The 9716-nt window shown below is 36.8% G+C and overlaps 1 long non-coding RNA gene across 1 annotated transcript; it reads left to right on the top strand.

The window, feature by feature from the left end:
• Window positions 1–988: 988 nt before the first annotated feature.
• On the top strand, window positions 989–2781 carry LOC135088298 (uncharacterized). Its single transcript, XR_010260999.1, has 3 exons — window positions 989–1207; window positions 1608–1688; window positions 1761–2781. It is a non-coding gene; the product is annotated as an uncharacterized LOC135088298 (long non-coding RNA).
• Window positions 2782–9716: the final 6935 nt, after the last annotated feature.

The following is a 9716-nucleotide window of genomic DNA, read 5'->3' as shown; positions in this document are numbered from 1 at the left end:
TTTAAGAAAATAATTTAAATTTCATGGCTATCTATTACGTGCATGAATTTGTTTGCAGAACTGGAAACCATTCTTCATCAGTTTGCGTTGCACTGTTGAATCTAATTTTCCCCTTAGGTATGGTTTGACTCTGCTATGTTTATACCTGTTAAATAAAAGGAAAGCTACTTGCCAGCCCTGATCAGGCGCACCTCTAGATATAACACGTAGTACACAAATGACGGTACCAAGAACGCGCACTATCAATCAATATTAATGCTACAGAGTGTTTGCTGCGCCTTCGGCAAATACTCGCGCCAATCTAGGCGGATCTCATTCAGGCAATAAGGCGATTAACACATGATTTCATTTGCGTAATTATCTACAATTCATGAATTTAGTAAAATATTAAATCAAAATTACGCAACTAGAACTGTTTCATTTTGCTGCAGTTAGAGAAAGTTCACGCACACATTTTTTATGAGAATTGTAGAGATGGATAAAAGTTTTTACTGTTTGCAGAATTGTTACTAGGTCACTTGCAATATAGGTAGACAGCATGATAATAAGTAATATTCTACTTTGCAGTAGGTATATCTAAAAAATAAAATTTATGACTTTTGTAGGTAGGTAAGTAAGTATAAGTAGTTGATAAGTATTAAAATTACCCTCCCGTGAGAAAGCGGCCTTACAACAGAACTAGTTAGTTGACACCACCATAAAACAAAAAAGGATCGTGATAAGTCAAGACAGCCAATTTATGATTTACGTTCTACGAGTATGATACAATCCCAATTATGTATCTGGTCTAGTAATTATTGGTTTCTTGAGAATGCTTATGAATGTTTTGCTTTTAGTAAAGACTAGTCTACTTATACCTAAGATCTTTAAATAATTTTAATGTAGCTAAGGTACACATTTATGTTAGCGCAATCGAAGCATCTAAATACCACTCGAAGCAATCGTGAACCCAACACAACTACTCTGGTATAAGGTTTGGTTCAAACACAGATATAGATATACCTAGATAACGCGAATGCACCTACTTCGCGTGTCCCGGTCCCGATAAATCATCGGAAGGAGCTGCCGCTGCTTACAGTCCACGCGCGTCTGTTGTTGCATGCGGACCGGCCGCGAAAACTAGAAAAATGCCTCAATGTGTGATAATAAATTGCAATAAGCCAAAAACTTCGAGCTCCCAAAGGCAAGGACATATTTCCTATCACGGGTAAGTTATTTTAATATTATATTAAGTGTTAATTCATTTTAAAACATTTTTTTAAGTATTCCAAGCTGTGGTTTCTAGAATGTACCTAAAAACCTATAACTTACCATTCAAAAAAATTTTACGATACATTGCCGGGTTTGTTTTGAGCGTTTGATCTGACGTTATGTGTTAAGAGGCGATGTATAACGAACAAGCGCCACTGTCGCGCATCGCTTCGACTTCGTTGTACACGCAACTTCTCATTCGTCTGTCAAATTTTGCTACTAGTGTTGTTCGTTCTACTACTTTAATCAATAATCGATTCTTATCGATATCGAACAGACGAATGATACTAATCATTATTTAAAAAAAAACTCTCATACTTATATAAATAAATATTCTATTTTTTTTTATGTGATAGGAGGTAAACGAGCAGACGGATCACCTGATGGTAAGTGATTACCGTCGCCCATAGACACCCGCAAACCCAGGGGCGTTACAGGTGCGTTGCCGGCCTTTAAGGTAATTGTAATTAATGTGTATTTATAGTATTTATATTTCTTTTTTTTCCTAGTTTCCCACAAGATGCAATATTAAAAGAAAAATGGATCGCGGCTACGGGACGGAAAGACTGGTTTCCGACAAAACATAGTACCATTTGTTCAATTCATTTTGAAAGTACCTGTTTTGAACCTTCAAAAAAGAAGAGATTGTTAAAAAAAACGGCATGCCCCACTATACATATTATGTATGTATTTTCATGTAAAAGTACTAATAAAGTAAAGTACATAATAATGTGTGTACAAACTTATAAGAAATAATGATCTGCTGATGATGTTGTAGATTGTAGAGAAATGAATACAAGTAGTGTACGTGATTTTGATGATTTTTATAAAACATTGCCACAAATCAGAATTTTGTGACCAAATAATCACAATATATATTGCTGGATATGTTATAAGAGCAATACAAAATATCTACGAGGCACCGTTGTCGAGATATTGATATTTTATAAAAACTTAAAATGTATGTTATTCACTATTTAAAGTAAATATAACATATTATTTTAAGTTTTTATTAATACGGGATCGTGTCTAAAATTAGCCTTTTGTAGTTATTTAATTGTGTTTTTTAAAAGAAAACTACATGTGACTTTGTCTCAAAATAAACTTAAACAGGATGAAATTAATGAATCAAAAAAATTAATTATGTGTGACAACACTGGCGGCTCGAAAAATGCCCGCGCAGCAACGATGTATTATAATAAGCAATCTGTTTTAGAATTATACATTTTTATTTAAAATTCAATGAAAATATTATCTATTTAAACATTTCGTTTAATATCATTCGTCTGTATATCTCATTCGTCTGTGTATCTCATTCGTCTGTGTATCTCATTCGTCTGTCAGATAATCGATGCCATTTCTGTGATCGTAGCGGTGCGTTGGGGCAACGGCGGCATCGGCATCTTTGAATCGATTACGATTTCCCGTCACTAAATGTTGGCTGTGACGTCACAGTAGGTATTAAAAAGTCGGCACGCTTGGTTTTAATACAGATCGTGTTACTTGCGTTATCTATGTATATCTATATCTGTGGGTTCAAACTTGCTTACAAAGTTTTCGCAGCACATCGTGAACAGAGACCGTCATAAAAAGAGTAAAAGGCGTGGAATCGTTTAGCTTGCTAATTTGAAGGAGTCCGGCGTAGTGTCGTTGTGAGATGGCATCTTCACGGCTTACAATAGTAAACAAATGTGTCGCGCGGGCGCAATTACACCCGTGCACCTGCGGCGCGCGGCGCGGGCGCGGCGTCACGGCCGATCGCGCATCACGCTCCTTCGGACTTATGCTAATGGTCACTGCGCCGCGTAAATTGGAGTGAGCCTGCTGCAAAACAAAATGGGTCCGCCTCTTTATCTTATTACTGTAGCTGCCCGCAGCCAGCGCAACTAAGAATCACAACCCTACCCGCACAAAACCAACCTTACACCGATGACGCACGACTTCCTTTCCCCAAACCCCTGCTCCCGGCTGCCCGTAAGCCTGCCGATTGCTACAGTGAAATTCGAATACAAAAACTAGCGTGGGAAGGAACGTGAAACCGATTAAAAGGCCACATCACGATTTTGTATGCACTTTGCACTCATTCGATCCCGTGCGGATGGCACCGGCTACTTCACCAGATACTTTGATTTTATGTTTAGCGCAGATTAGTCAAAGGCTCCTTATAATTAAAGCACTCTCGTCCTGTCATTTGTTCTCTATTCTTTCATGTACTTAGCGAGCTACTAATCACCGACGTAACTAAATGTTCAATTATTTTCCTCGTTCGTATTTTGTTAGAGTTAATGAAAAAAATAGAGGCTCGTTTTCAACCGGTCAGAATTCATCAAGTCGCAGTGAAGTAGCATGATGATTGAATATTGATCTGTGGATCAACAATAATAGATCCCATCAGTGACCGGTATGTGGCATCACATTTAATAATATAATAAGAGTTCAATACATCTCACCGTGAAATGTGTCGGTACAAAAACTTAACTAACTATAACTGCTAACGTGTGAATCGTATTAAAAAGCTGTTAAGTCATTCGACTTCATAAATAGGTGGCATTCGATTTGTCGTGATTAAATTTCGTCCATTAACGGTGTCCTTAGGCGGTGGCGGTGTAGTGTGCGGATAACGTGCGTAGTAATCCGGCAAATAGAGTTTCGGTACTGATAACAAATTATATTAGGTATTAAATTAACCATTTGTCGTTACTAAATTTTGCCTTTGGTTGAGAGATAGAGCATATTAATAGGTATGGATTTAGAAATTGAAATTTTTTCTTCTTCAATCCGAACCGAATTAATTCAGACGAAAAATCGATGTTACTTTAAAGTTCAAGTAAATAGTGAGTAAAAGAATTGTAGACTGAATCGATGAGATACATTGTCCCGTTAAACTAAGTAATTTCGTTCAATTGTCTTACAAAGCGAGTCGGCCAATAAACAATCGTTCATACTGAATGAGCGGAAATGTCCGTCTTGAAATTAGCTTGGAACAAGGGAAAACCTTTAAAGCCATCGTTTATTATATTTAAAACGGTTTAAATTGTAGAAAGTTGTCGTAAACAACGGGCTAATGTATTTCGCTTGTTTTGTCTATGGTTATGGCCATGCTTTCACGATATTATGACGTGCAAACGTGCACGTTTTACGCATTCTCAGAAGTATCTATAAAGCTAGGAATTCTCTGCGAATAACACGTAATAAATACTGTAGGAATAGGAATAATGTTAAATCCCATTACTTTTATTAGAATAATGATATAATAGGTTAGTGCCAACAGAATTAATGAAGAGATCGCAGAGCATGGGAATAAAAGCAGTGAACATGTTTAATGGCACACGTCTGTATGCATGGAAATTATGTGGCAAAGTCTCACGCATTTATTTTTAAGGTAGCTCTAGGTTACGACTAGCCGATAAATGTTTAAGCTCTTCAGTGCCGTCGACCTTTCTGTCAGTTTCATATTACAACTTAGCTGAGATGACTTGCTTTGCTTTAGCTTTCTATGCAGTAAATATTACACCTTTATCAAACTAAAGTAGGTATATTGGGGCTCTATTAAACAGGTTAAGAACACCACCGACATGGATACAGAATGAGTAATGACGAGAATGAACAAGAAATGGTGACAGAATACCAAATGGAAAACGAATTTTCATCACACGGAATCTCCGCGGTACAGTCCGCGCGGAATCCTATTTCAAAACGCATTCCACATACAAATACCTAATTTCGAAGTAAAGTACTCACATTATACAGGCGGGTACGCATTTAAATTATTCCGGCGGATCGTTTATAGGCCATAACCGAATTTGGGAATTAGCTATAAAACAACATTTGATAGGGGCGGGCGCGGGTGGTTTGCAATTTGAATGTTTCGCCTTCATTGGAGTGCGCGGCGCGTGCGACCGTTATCTCCATACTGCCACCTCCACCGATGCTGGGGCACCTGCCTGCCAATCATGCTTTCTGGTACCTAATTTCTCTTCGTCAAGATTTAACAAATTCACTTGATATTTGCCTATTGTTTTTCTCTAAGTGAGACTCCTGGTCAGCTGCTAACTAAAAGCGCATTCTCAACTCATCTGATGTTAAGTATAAGTGTAGAGTGGTATAATTACCTTGTAAGTAATCCATGGTCACATAATTCTTCAGTATTTTCATACGTTATGACAAGTTCGACTCAAACCACGTTATGATATGTAGAGTCGTATAATAACTAAAAAGACCAACTATATTAAGCTCTTTCTTGGAAAATGCAGCAAGCATTTTCTTAGAATTAATTATTTTACAAAACGGTATTCCTAGGACTTCATATCAATCTCACAAATAACCTTGCGAATTGTAGCCTATGACACATGACTGCGAGTTAATAGAAAATCTACGAGTCATCTCTACATCACAGTGCGATTACATAAGCTTAAAATTGTTGCTATAGATTAAGAAAATCCCAACCATCCATTGTCCGATAGAAAACAAAACAACACAATACTATGATTGCATACGCCAAGGAGCCTTTAATAGGCACGAATTATAAATAAATATAATTAACCGTCGTGACTTCGGGAAAGAGTTTACTGTAAGCGAGTCTGGAATAGTTAAAGGAAGCTATCCTTAGCAGCAATTTAAATTCCATTACAATATAAAAAGCCAATTTGAACCCTATATCGTGTACCTAGTTCCCTCGCGGCGTTGCCGATAATTCTTTAAAACAGTCAGCTATATTTATGTTGATTTTATTGAGCGGTAAACAACAGGTAATTGAAAGTGAGAACTTTAGAGGAGGTACTTGGTTGTACTCGTATTGTATTAAAAGTAATAACTTGGAAATAGAAATTAGCAGATTAGACTCGTTGAAATTGAATACTATTGAATAATTGAATACTCGTGAATACTATAATCACAAAGATTTCAATTTATACTTTGTCAACTTTAAAAAAAAAAAATAGTCGTATACTAGAAACATTAACTGGGTACATAGTGTTACTCCTTAAAAATTACAGAAATACATGTTAAACAAAATTTCGACACTTTTAATAATATTAAAGTTTTGGATTTATTCATACTCGTGACCAGTTAGACACATTAATTGCGAGTAGGTAAACCTTAAGGAAAATCGAATTGAATGTACTTACGACTACACCATATACTCTTATATTGAAATATACAATAGGATGTTAGCAACAACACTAATTGAATTGGCTAGGCGTAGGCTAGGTATAGGCACATTATGTAATGGGCATATTGATCATTGTCTATCTATCGCTTGCTTTTAATGAAATTGGTCTGTTAAAAACAGGATCCATTCATAAAATTTAGTCTGCCTAGAACGCGATCACTGAATTGCGAAGCCCCATATCGGCCAACAATAAATCCGTTGTCCAAATGAGCACTTTATAAAGCGCAACAAGTACAATAAAGATATATCAGCAATACGCTCTCGCAATGCTTACTATCTGTGACGCTCACAATTGACTTAACAATTACTTACATTAGAAGTGGGGCTTGTCATTCAAGAGGCGTTGTTAAGTACACGCCGATGCTTCGAGCCGTGTGAATAGCGAGCCCCGCCATTAAGCAAGCGAGCAATTTCGCAAATAAAACAATAATGATAGTGCCTGTAATAATGTTTCCTCTAATTTCGCGATAGTCGTGCCAGTCCTAATATTCGACCGGAACACCTCCGTCCGCGATGCGATAATCTTTGGAGCAATTACACGGCAACTTTACAAGTATTTTGGATATTGAAACAGCTGTTTCGGAACGAGGGGTGTTTTTTAGTGAAGTGAAGAGTACTTTCCGCATGTTTCTTCACGCGAGTTAAAGACTTTTGATACGATCCGTTGATTGTTATTTACTGATAGATTGTAAGAGTTTTACAAGTAGGTATTCAATTATTAAAACGAAAGGTATGAAATATATTTAACTACAAAGAACCCTATGATAGTTAATATGGGAGCTTTTTCTTCTTTCTCTTCACTTTAATCTGTCACCTGTTAACAAACCCTTGCAGTTCATATTGCGCACTTATGTAGGAGTGGTAGAGTGAAGTGCAAAGAAGAAGTAACATAATAAAGGGTCTAAATATGGGGGCATAAGAGTTGATCATATTGCAATACAAATATTGCTTAAATAACTTGAAAAAATGGAACTGCCTAAGGCGGGAATCGAAGTTATTTGTAATGTAGTTTGAGTAGCAACTCTAAATGCTAAGAAATTATATTAACTTCATTGCTTTGTGTGCCTAGCAGGATAGAAAACTGTATTTAATACTTTTATAGTGAAAGATATTCTAGGCTGATTTTAAAAATCTGTAAAAAAAAGTAATGACTAACAGAATCATAACGATTAGCCTCCATCGTTATTATCTAGATAAATGTATGGCTTCGCATATTAAAATAATAATGGTTTATTTAAGACTGGTATTATAATAGCGGGTCGGGACTGACGCGGGATGAGCAACGAGACCGACAGCACAGCTGGCCCTCAGCTTATAGCCGCGAGGCGCGATTTTATTTGCAATGTGTACGATATTGGCTCTATATTTTTACTCTCATACTAGTATTATGTGAATCATGCAATTTTATCGATTGTTGCGCAAGTCAAGACACATCTTGATGTGCCTGACAAAGACAACATAAAGAAGTCAATATTAGGACTAAGTTTTATTTAACCTATAAAGGTAAATATGTCAAGCAAAAAATGATTGAATTTGAGTTAAGTAGGTATGTCTCATTTTATGTAGACCAAATGATAGACTATGATCATAGTAAATCAAAAAACGTCATCTTCTAACCATGTCAGCGATGTATGGAATTTGTCCACTTTTTAAACAATTTGACGTACACGATGTCCTACCAATAAGTGCATATAGAGGGTTTTATTTTACAATATAACCTATCCTCCTGTCCGTGTTGGTGGTGTTAAGTCAAAATAACTGTATCAAGGCTACCTTTTGTTATGAAGTCTCACAAACCCTCAAATAACAATATCACCTTCACAGATATAGATATACATAGATAACGCAAGTAACACGATCTGTATTAAAACCAAGCGTGCCGACTTTTTAATACCTACTGTGACGTCACAGCCAACATTTAGTGACGGGAAATCGTAATCGATTCAAAGATGCCGATGCCGCCGTTGCCCCAACGCACCGCTACGATCACAGAAATGGCATCGATTATCTGACAGACGAATGAGATACACAGACGAATGAGATACACAGACGAATGAGATATACAGACGAATGATATTAAACGAAATGTTTAAATAGATAATATTTTCATTGAATTTTAAATAAAAATGTATAATTCTAAAACAGATTGCTTATTATAATACATCGTTGCTGCGCGGGCATTTTTCGAGCCGCCAGTGTTGTCACACATAATTAATTTTTTTGATTCATTAATTTCATCCTGTTTAAGTTTATTTTGAGACAAAGTCACATGTAGTTTTCTTTTAAAAAACACAATTAAATAACTACAAAAGGCTAATTTTAGACACGATCCCGTATTAATAAAAACTTAAAATAATATGTTATATTTACTTTAAATAGTGAATAACATACATTTTAAGTTTTTATAAAATATCAATATCTCGACAACGGTGCCTCGTAGATATTTTGTATTGCTCTTATAACATATCCAGCAATATATATTGTGATTATTTGGTCACAAAATTCTGATTTGTGGCAATGTTTTATAAAAATCATCAAAATCACGTACACTACTTGTATTCATTTCTCTACAATCTACAACATCATCAGCAGATCATTATTTCTTATAAGTTTGTACACACATTATTATGTACTTTACTTTATTAGTACTTTTACATGAAAATTTTTTTTTTTTTTTTTTTTTTATGCTAGACAAGGCAGGTATTTGACCGCAATCGCACCTGGTGTTAAGTGAGATGCAGTCTAGGATGGTACATATCTGCCCTGTAAGTGCCTATTCACTCTCGCCTTGAAAACGCCCGGATTATAGTGTTCAGGAAATACAGCAGCAGGCAGCGAATTCCAGTCCCTAGCTGTTCGCATTATAAAGGAGTCGTCGAAACGCTTAGTGCGAGCTGGTGGAATGTCGACAATGTAGGGATGGTACGCCAGCCTGCGTCTGGTTCCCCGGTGATGGAAAGGGGCTGGTGGAATTAAGTTATATAATTCCTTCGCACATTCTCCGAAGTGTAGCCTGTAGAAAACCGTTAGAGAAGCAACTTTACGGCGGTGGTCAAGTTCCTGGAGCGACGCTTCAACAAGGGTCGGGCTGTCGATTAGTCTCCTGGCACGCCTTTCCACCGAATCCAAAGCAGCCAAATATTTCTTGGCAGAGCCGTCCCAGAGGTGGCAGCAGTATTCCATGCAAGGTCGGATCTGTGCTTTATATAACTGCAGCCTTTGCTTATTGGAGAAGTACTGCCTTGCCCTCGAGAGGATACCAAGTTTTTTGGCAGCAGTTTTCGCTATGGATTCG

Source organism: Ostrinia nubilalis, chromosome 3 (genome assembly GCF_963855985.1).
Source record: "Ostrinia nubilalis chromosome 3, ilOstNubi1.1, whole genome shotgun sequence".
In the NCBI taxonomy this organism is placed as follows: domain Eukaryota; kingdom Metazoa; phylum Arthropoda; class Insecta; order Lepidoptera; family Crambidae; genus Ostrinia; species Ostrinia nubilalis.
Note: the sequence above shows the minus strand (reverse complement) of the source record. Positions and strands in the feature narration are given on the sequence as shown.